General features: G+C 41.6%; 1 pseudogene across 1 annotated transcript; it reads left to right on the top strand.

The window, feature by feature from the left end:
• The first annotated feature begins 1,572 nt into the window (after positions 1–1,572).
• On the top strand, positions 1,573–2,406 carry LOC105535945 (annotated as a pseudogene). The gene has a single exon (XR_001005520.1). The product of XR_001005520.1 is annotated as a 40S ribosomal protein S3 pseudogene (transcript).
• Positions 2,407–9,738: the final 7,332 nt, after the last annotated feature.

Genomic DNA, 9,738 nt, shown 5'->3' with positions numbered 1-9,738 from the left:
CATGTTTGTGTTTGTTTGGAAATGTAGCATGTTTATTAACTTATTCTACATGTGTTTAATGAACAACAGGCATTGTGCATAGCATAACAACCAAAACAGCCCATATCCATGGATCAAAGAGGTTATAGTCTAGTGAGGCAGGGCAAGACAATCAGCCAAAACTGATGAGTCAACATCATAGGAAATTCGAGAGGAGAAATATTATGGGGAAAAAACCTTGAGGAAGAAAGAGAATGATAGGGGTAACATGCAATGTTAAGTACGTGATGTGCATGATCCTCTCTGGTCAAAGGCTTGAAGGAGGACAGAGACTATCCTAGGCAGATATTTGGCAGAAGGACACCCAGGCCTGGAACCAGCACTGACCTGTTCCTGGATGGGCTAGTAACTAGCTCGCTAGAGGAACAGCGAGAATGGTGTGTCTGGGTAATGAGGGTAGCATACTGAATGAGGGGAGAGAGAATGAACAACTCAACAAATGGTTTTGGAACAAATGAATATCTCTTTGGAACATGTATATTATGTATCCTACCCTACACCGGACACACACAAAAATAGATTCTACATGGATTAGGGAGCTAAATGCAGTGACTTCCGGTTAAAGATGGTGGATTGAGCGCCTTCATCTATGTCAGCTCCTTCCCCAAAACTTAGTAAGATGATAGTTAAGAGATTTTTCTTTTTAAAGATATAAACTTACAAAGAGACAACAAAAAATTTTTTTGAAGATAGAAAGCAGAAGGATGCGTAGAAGCTGGCTCAGCAGAACCTGGAAGGCTGAGTTTTGTGACAGCAGTGGGCAAGTCCAAGAGGCGTCTGACTTACAATCCAGAATCCCGAACGGCTCAGAAATGGTGAGCGCCATGGACCTCCAGGAGAAAAGGAGAAGAGTGGGCTAGAAATCAGAAGGCTGGCTTCAGATCTCTTTAAGGAGTTTCACAAACAGATCCTATCCACTGTTCCCCACATGTGAGAAACTTCCCCCTCCCCTCTCTGATAGAAAACTGGAGGTTTACTCTAGGGAGAGGATAAAACAAGACTTATCTGTATTGGAGGGCTCCAGCTGGTTTGAACTAGGGACACTCATCCTCTCCAAGAAGGACCTCAAGACTTGGAAGCCAGTGTTTTATCCTTCAGGAAGAAACTGAAAGTGTATTCTTTGGTGAATTGGAAACAATCCAAGAGGACCGACCTAAATATACATTGAAAACAGGGATTCCTCTGACGAGACAATTCACTCAGCCTACCATACTGTGTGAAAGTTGCTGTGCACAAAAAACTCTTAAATATCACCAGAGAGCCAAAAATCATAGGACGTTTGGAGAAACCCACTAAGGTGATTGATGGGAAGAAGTAAACAGAAAAGGATGACTGGGAAGAAACAGAGGCTGTGTAGGAAAAAGAAAGCTTTAGAAAATCATTAATATCAGGACGGGAGCAGTGGCTCAGGCCTGTAATCCCAGCACTTTGGGAGGCCAAGGCGTGTGGATCACGAGGTCAGGAGTTCGAGACCAGCCTGAGCAACATGGTGAAACCCCATCTCTACTAAAAAAAAAAAAAAAATAGGCCTTTCCTTTCGGCGGAGCGCGGTGGGAAGATGGCTGTGCAAATTTCCAAGAAGAGGAAGTTTGCCACTGATGGCATCTTCAAAGCTGAACTGAATGAGTTTCTTACTCGGGAGCTGGCTGAAGATGACTACTCTGGAGTTGAGGTGCGAGTTACACCAACCAGGACAGAAATCATTATCTTAGCCACCAGAACACAGAATGTTCTTGGTGAGAAGGGCCGGTGGATTCAGGAACTGACTGCTGTAGTGTAGAAGAGGTTTGGCTTTCCAGAGGGCAATGTAGAACTTTATGCTGAAAAGGTGGCCGCTAAAGGTCTGTGTGCCATTGCCCAGGCAGAGTCTCTGCATTACAAACTCCTAGGAGGGCTTGCTGTGCGGAGGGCCTGCTATGGTGTGCTGCGGTTCATCATGGAGAGCGGGGCCAAAGGCTGTGAGGTCGTGGTGTCTGGGAAACTCCGAGGACAGAGGGCTAAATCCGTGAAGTTTGTGGATGGCCTGATGATCCACAGCGGAGACCCTGTTAACTACTACGTTGACACTGCTGTGCGCCATGTGTTGTTCAGACAGGGTGTGCTGGGCATCAAGGTGAAGATCATGCTGCCCTGGGACCCAACTGGTAAGATTGGCCCTAAGAAGCCCCTACCTGACCACATGAGCATCATGGGACCCAAAGATGAGATACTGCTTACCACTCCCATCTCAGAACAGAAGGGTGGGAAGCCAGAGCCGCCTGCCATGCCCCATCCAGTCCCTACAGCATAACAGGGTCTCCTTGGCAGCTGTATTCTGGAGTCTGGATGTTGCTCTGTAAAGATCTTTAATAAAATCTTGTACCAAGAAAAAAAAAAATAGAAAAATTAGCTGGGTGTGGTGGTACATGCCTGTAATCCCAGCTACTCAGGAGGCTGAGGCAGGAGAATCGCTTAAACCTGGGAGGCAGAGGTTGCAGTGAGCCAAGATTGCACCACTGCATGTCAGCCTGGGTGACAGAGCAAGACTCCGTCTCAGAAAAAAAAGAAAAAGAAAAAGAAAAAAGTATTAATATCCTCAGAAACAAAACAAAAAACCGAAACCTTAGAAATAAGCAATAACAAAAGAGCTGACAGAGAACCATGAATTTAAAATATATCAGAAAAGTCACACTACATTTATATATTTGACAACATTAAAACTAAGAACTTGTGTTTATCAAAACACACCATCACAGGAGTGAGAAGCAGATGACAGAGTAACAGAAAATATTTGCAATTTTATGTCCAATGAAGTACTTGTATCCAGAATACATGAAGAACTTCTACAAATAAATTTTAAAAAGATGGAAAGTCAATAAAAAATGGGGCAAAATTTGAACAGGTGCTTTACAAAGGAGAATATTCTGATGGGTATGAAAGGTACTCAGCTTTAGGAAAATGTATTAGAACCACAGCAATACTCCATCAACCAGAACAGCTAAAGTGAAGAACAAACAAAACAATACCAAGGATTAGTGAGAGTGTTAAAGCAATCTGAACTCTCATACACTACTGGAGGGAGTATAAATTGGTAAAACCCCTTTTTGGAAAATCATTTGGCAACATCTGCTAATTCTGAACATATGAGTACTCTATAACCCAAAAGTTCCACTACTAGGTATAAATCTAACAGAGATGCACATATATGTAAACCAAAAGACATGTGCAAGAAGGATCACAGCAGCACTATCCATAAAAATTGGATTCAATTGTCTATCAGCAGCAGAATGAACAAATGCACTGTGGTATATTCACACAACAGAATACCATGCAGATAAGACAACAAACACAAGTGTCTTAGTCTGCTTTATGCTGCTGTAACAGAATACCACAGACTGAATAATTTATAAGGAAAAGAAATATATTTGACTCACAGTTCTGGAGGCTAGGAAGTCCAAGATAGAGAGACCTCATCTGGTGAGGGCCTTCTTGCTGTGTCATAATATGGTGGAGGGTATTGTCATTCTGTTGCTGATAGACAATTGATTTACTGGTTTTCCATTTTTTATGTGTAGAAGTTCTTTATATATGCTGGATACAAGTATTTCCTTGGATATAAAATTGCAAATATTTTCTGTTACTCTGTCATCTGCCTCTCACTCCTGTGATGGTGTGTTTTGATGAACAGGAGTTCTTGATTTTAATGTCACCAAATATATGGATCTCATGTGACTTTTCTGATATCATATTTTAAATTTATGATTATCAGCCCCTTTGTTACTGCTTATTTCTGAGGTTTTTGTTTTGTTTCTGAGGATATTAATTATTTTTTAAAATTTTAAAGAATTAGTTGACCAACTTCAGAAGGGACAACTTCCAATAAAGAGAGTTTCTGAGAGTGAACTGAAAAAATGGTGGCAGGAGGAATCGAAAAATAATTCAAGAAGATATATCATAACTGAAGAATTTGACTTGCCAAATGAAAAGCAACCACCAAGTGGGGAGCACATTAAATGAGAATTGTTCCCCATCGAACACATCATTAGTGACCTTCAGAATCCTGGGAATGGAGAGATGACTTTACAAGTTTCCTTAGAGGAAAAGCAGGTCAAATACAAAGAGTAGGAATCAGAATGGCTTTGAAATTCTCAACAGCAACAGTAGAAGCTAAAAAATAATGGAGGAGTATCTTCAACATTCAGATTGTCTACAGATTCTTCAATACCCAGCCAAAGTATGAATTAAATGTGAAGATGGAATAGACATACTTAGACATGAAGGAGTTGCAAAATTTACTTTCCATTCCTTTGTCTCAGGAAGCTGAGAGGATGTTGTTCATCAAAATGAGGAAATAAAACAACAAAGAACATGATTAGCATTCAGAAAACAGTGGGTTCCAAACAAAAGAGAGATGAAGGGAATCCTCAGGACAGGAGAGGAGGGAGAGTCCAGGTTGCCAGCCATAAGCAGGCTTGGAGAACAGATAGCCCAGAACTCTAGAATATATTTTCAAGAAGACAATAATAGTGTTAATGTCTTCAAACACATTGAGAGAAGCTTTTCACAACAGAAGTAGAACTTGAAATTCGTAAGTGATAAATATATAGAAAAATAAGCAACCAACAAAAGATTATTATTAACTCAAGAACAAACATAAATTTGTTAGAGACTGTAAGGTAGTGGCCACACCCACAGAATACAGATCCAGAATGCCTGGGATTCAAATTCTGGTTTTGCCACTTAAAGCCCGAATTACCTTGAGTAAATCACTTCACCTCCATGGTCCTCACATATAAAATCAGGATTATTGTAACAGTCTTGTGAGAATTTTGTGAAAATTGAAGTCCTTGGATCTTTTCTTGGCCCAGAGAAAGCCCCATGTAAATGTTAATTATTTTTTTATTTTATTTTATTTTATTTATTTTTTTAGAGACAGGGTCTGGCTGTATTGCCCAGGATGGAGTGTAGTGGTGCGATCTCAGCTTACTGCAGCCCTGACCTCCCGGGCTCAGGCAATCCTCCTGCTTCAGCCTCCTGAGTAGGTAGCACTATAGGTGTGCACTGCCACACTCAGCTGTTTTTTTTCTTTTTTTTTTTTTTTTGGTAGGAACAAGGTCTTGCTATGTTGCCCAGGTTGTGAGTATTAACTATTGTGGTTGTCATGACCACTACCACCATCACCATCATCATTGTATAGTCCATGGTTCAGCTGGAAAGGTGCAACTGTAATAGAAATGCTGACTACTAAGCATAAGAAAAAAATGTCTATTTAATTAGATTGGGAGAAAGTGAAGACAGAAATTGCTTGTCAGGTTAGGGAAGGGAAGGAGGAAAGGAGATAAATCATATTCCACACTGGGAAGTCTTAGAGAAATTTTTAAACTGCAAAATCAAAGAAGTAACAATATAGGCATTTTTGTTTAAGACATAGAGGAAGATATCAAAAGGTTAGCTAAAAAAATTTAAGAGTTGCTCTGTGGGAGAAGGAAATGGGTGAATAGACACAGGGAACTTACTCTTTGTAACAATCTTCTTCAATTAGATGCATAGATATTTTAATTCTAAAATTAAAACTAAGTTTTTCTTTGAAAAAGAAATCGCCATGTCAAGTTGTTTCACTGGATAATTCTACTGTTTAAGGAAGAATCAATGCTAACAATAATCAATTTTTTCCAGATACTATAAGAAGAGAAAATATTTCCCTTCTCATTCTATGAGACCAGTATTACACTAATACCAAAACCAAAGAAGTACAAAAAAAGAAAACTACAGATTAATATCCTTCATGCATGCAGACATAAAAATCCTTCAATGAGTATTAACAAATAGACATCAGCGATTTTTTTCTTTTTCTTGAGACAGAGTCTCTCTCTGTCACCCAGACTGGAGTGCAGTGGCGTGATCTTGACTCACTGCAAGCTCCGCCTCCCAGGTTCACACCATTCTCCTGCCTCAGCCTCCTGAGTAGCTGGGACTACAGGCACCCGCCACCATGCCCAGCTAATTTTTTTGTATTTTTAGTAGAGACAGGGTTTCAACATGTTAGCCAGGATGGTCTTGATCTCCTGACCTCATGATCCGCCCACCTCGGCCTCCCAAAGTCCTGGGATTACAGGCGTGAGCCACCACACCTGGCCGACTTCAGCGATTTTTAAGAGGAATTACACACCATAACCAAATGAAGCTTATCCAGAGATGCAAGGTTGGTTCAATATTTAAAAATCTGTCAATGTAGTCCACCACATTAACAGAATAAAATTCACATGATCTTATCAATTGATGCAGTAAAGCATTTGACAAATTTATTTAAATAAATTTTGTGTATAAACATGATGTTATAAGATACATATATAATAAAATGGTTACTATAGTGAAACAAATTAACATCTCCATCATCTCATTTAGTTATTCATAATTCCTCCTGTGGCAAAAACAGCTGTAATCTACCCATTTAGGAAAAATCCTGAATATGATACCCTATTATTCACTGTAGTGAATAATACATATTGTTCATTGGACCTTTCCATTTGTTCATTCTACATATTTATTTGTTACTTTGTGTCTTTTGACCTAAATCTCCCCATTTCCTCCTCAACTCCAACCTTGGTAGCCACTGTTTTATTCTCTGCCTCTTATATATTTGATCTCTTTTTTTCTAGAGACCCCACATAAGTGAGATCATGCAATATTTTTCTTTCTGTGTCTAGCTTATTTCACTTAGCAAAATATGTTCCAGCTCCATCTATATTGTGGCAAATGGCAGATCTTCCTTTTTATTGTTTTTTGTTTTGTTTTCAGACAGGGTTTTGTTCTGTCATCCAGGCTAGAGTAGAGTGGTGTGATCTTTGCTTACTGCAGCCTCGAACTCCTGGGCTCAAGCGATCCTCCTGTCTCAGTCTCCCTAGTAGATGGGACTACAAGCATACACCACCATGCCCAGCTAATTTTTATATATTTTTTATAGCTATGGGGCTCTCACTATGTTGCCCAACCTGGTCTTGAACTTCTGACTTCAGGCTATTCTCACATCTTGGCCTCTCGGACTGCAGGGATGACAGGCGTGAGCCAATGCACCCGGCCAAGATCTCCTCCTTTTTTAAAGGCTAAATAATATTCCATTGTCTATTTATGCTATAGTTTATCCATTCATCCATTAATAGACACCCAGGTTGTTTCCATACCTTGGCCATTGTGAAAAGTGCTGCAACATGGGTGTGCAGTTATCCTTACCAGGTGGTGATTTCATTTCCTTTGGGTATATGCCTAGAAGAGGGATTACTAGGCTGCATTTGACGAAACTTAACATCTTTCATGATTTTTTAAAAAATTCTCAGAAAACTAGGAATAAAGGTGAACTCCCTCAACCTGACTTAAAAAAAAAAAAAATCCTGCAAAACATAATGGTGAAAGACTGAATGCTCTCCTCATGAAATCGGGAACACAGCAAAGGTCCCCACACTCTGTACTACTATTCAACTTAGTCCTAGAAGCTCTAACCCGTGCAAAAAGCAACCGAAGGAAATAAAAGACACGGTTACAGCCTATTCTCATTATTTAGGGGTAGTTATATTCCACAAAGTCACCGCACACACCAACTTAGCAAAAGCTGAACCACAGGGTTAGGTTCCTTCCGGGCTCCAGACATAACATTTTCACCAGCCAAAACACCATTTACGCTATATAACTTTGTTTGCTAATGTCCTTGTAAAACAAGTCTCATTATCGTTGAAAATTTGCTGTCCCAAATAACGCTTTTCCTATGTAACACTTAGAAGGTGTTTTTAAAATTCTTCACTAGCCTCCCTATCTACAGAACCTGCCTTTCCTGCGAGTTTAACATTTTTCACACCACATTGCCTTTTGAAACATGCAAGCCAGGCCAGTACTAGCCAAGCAAGGTTCTGGCATTTTCCTGACCCTGAGTAATGTGACTGCAAATTTCCTTGGCTTTCAGCCTCACAACTCTGTCCACTATGATTTGGGGGCTTGGGGATTTTCTTTAGTCATCAGCTAATGAATCTATAAATTTAGTTGCTTTTCTATCTTTTCTGTGGTTTCATCATGCTCTATAGATATTACTTTAGCATTTTCTGGAGCAGCCTCAAGTGCAGATTGGTGAATTTCCTCTTCCTTTTTATGGATGAACCATATTTTTGATTCATTAACATTGAACTCACAACCAACAGCACTATATATAACTCATGCCGGAACTGAGCTTATCTAACACACGAATTATCTCCATAAGGCACACTGCAGCCTTCTCGCACTCAGGAACACTAGACATTTCAGCACTTTGCTGGGGACCATTTTAAACAGTGACATCACCAACAAAAAGCACACAAATGCAAAAACCATCCACCAATGTGTCCCCCTCAACTACAAAGATGACAGCATATCCCAGTGTGTTTAGTGAGTGCTGCAGACACTCCCGTAGCTTAAAAGGACAGTTTGTCCCTGACCCTACTGCAGTTGTTGCCTGTGCTAAAAATATACAGCAATTCAAGAGGAAACAATGTGACTTAGATTTGGTACTGTTTGTTTTTTGTTTTTTAAAGTTTTTAGAAATAAAGAAAAAAATTATTACACAAAGTGGCCTTTAGATGAACCATGGGTTCATGATGCATTTACCTTGAGGTGGAAGCCAAATTCATTATCAGAAAGCTGTGAGCGGGAGAAAGTATATGCTATGTGCATATCAGTGCATTTCTGAATCAGTGAGTCGGTTCAGTCAACAGGTATCTCTTGAGCACTGGATACTGCCTGACGCGGAGCCGCAAAGACCAGCAGCAGGCCACGCCTCCCTCCAGCCACGCCCAGTCCAGCAGCAGGGACACCCCGAAGGCAGAAACCTTCAAAGGAGATAAGCTGACAGTCTGGGAAGAGGCAGAGGATTTCTCGAGAATAGAACTACTGATTATGTTGATGGAATGAGGCTGGATTCACTCGGAGATGGCGTTCAGCTGGCTTGCAGTGTACCTGAGCCTCAAGTAGGGAAGAAATGCCTGCCAGGTGGAGAAGGGAATTAACCGGCTCAAAGAATTCCAAACTAGACGCAGCGTGGCCCCGAGTCCAAATGGTGAACATCATTGTTCACTTCCCAGTTCATACATGTGATTGTTTCCTCCGGGAGGGATAGGGAGACCTGGGTGGCTGGGCCGGAAAGATCGCCCCCTCTCGTCCTGATGGACCCCTCACACCTCTGCTCCTCGCACCTGGCACGGAGTGACACCCCCACCCGCCCGCCACGCGAGGACCCGCGCGCTGGGCCGTATCATGTCCGGGGCTGGCAGGCTCGCTGGGTCCTTCACCATCTTCCTACAGACATGAGGGTTCCCTGGGCCACTAGGGTGTGGGCCCTCGCAGTTCCCTAAACTGGCACCGTGTTCATTCTCTCATGCTTTATCGGTCGCGGCACTCACAGGCCAGCCCGGATTCAGGAACAGGGAAACAAACCCAGCTCTCCACGGGAGAAGGGTTCCGGCGTCTGCGGGCACCATGAATTTGCCCTAGGGAGGATTCTTTTTTTCCTGTCTTTTTGTTTTTCTTTTTTTTTTTTTTTTTTTTTTGAGATGGAGTCTCGCTCTGCTGCCCAGGCTGGAGTGCAGTGGCACCATCTCGGCTCACTGCAAGTTCGGCTTTCAGGGTTCACACCTTTCTCCTGCCTCAGCCTCTCGAGTAGCTGGGACTACAGGCGCCCCGCCACCACGCCCGGCTACTTTT

This window comes from Mandrillus leucophaeus, unplaced genomic scaffold, assembly GCF_000951045.1.
Source record: "Mandrillus leucophaeus isolate KB7577 unplaced genomic scaffold, Mleu.le_1.0 Scaffold152, whole genome shotgun sequence".
Lineage (NCBI taxonomy): Eukaryota > Metazoa > Chordata > Mammalia > Primates > Cercopithecidae > Mandrillus > Mandrillus leucophaeus.
The sequence above is the reverse complement of the archived record's forward strand: the minus strand, read 5'-3'. Positions and strand labels throughout refer to the sequence as shown.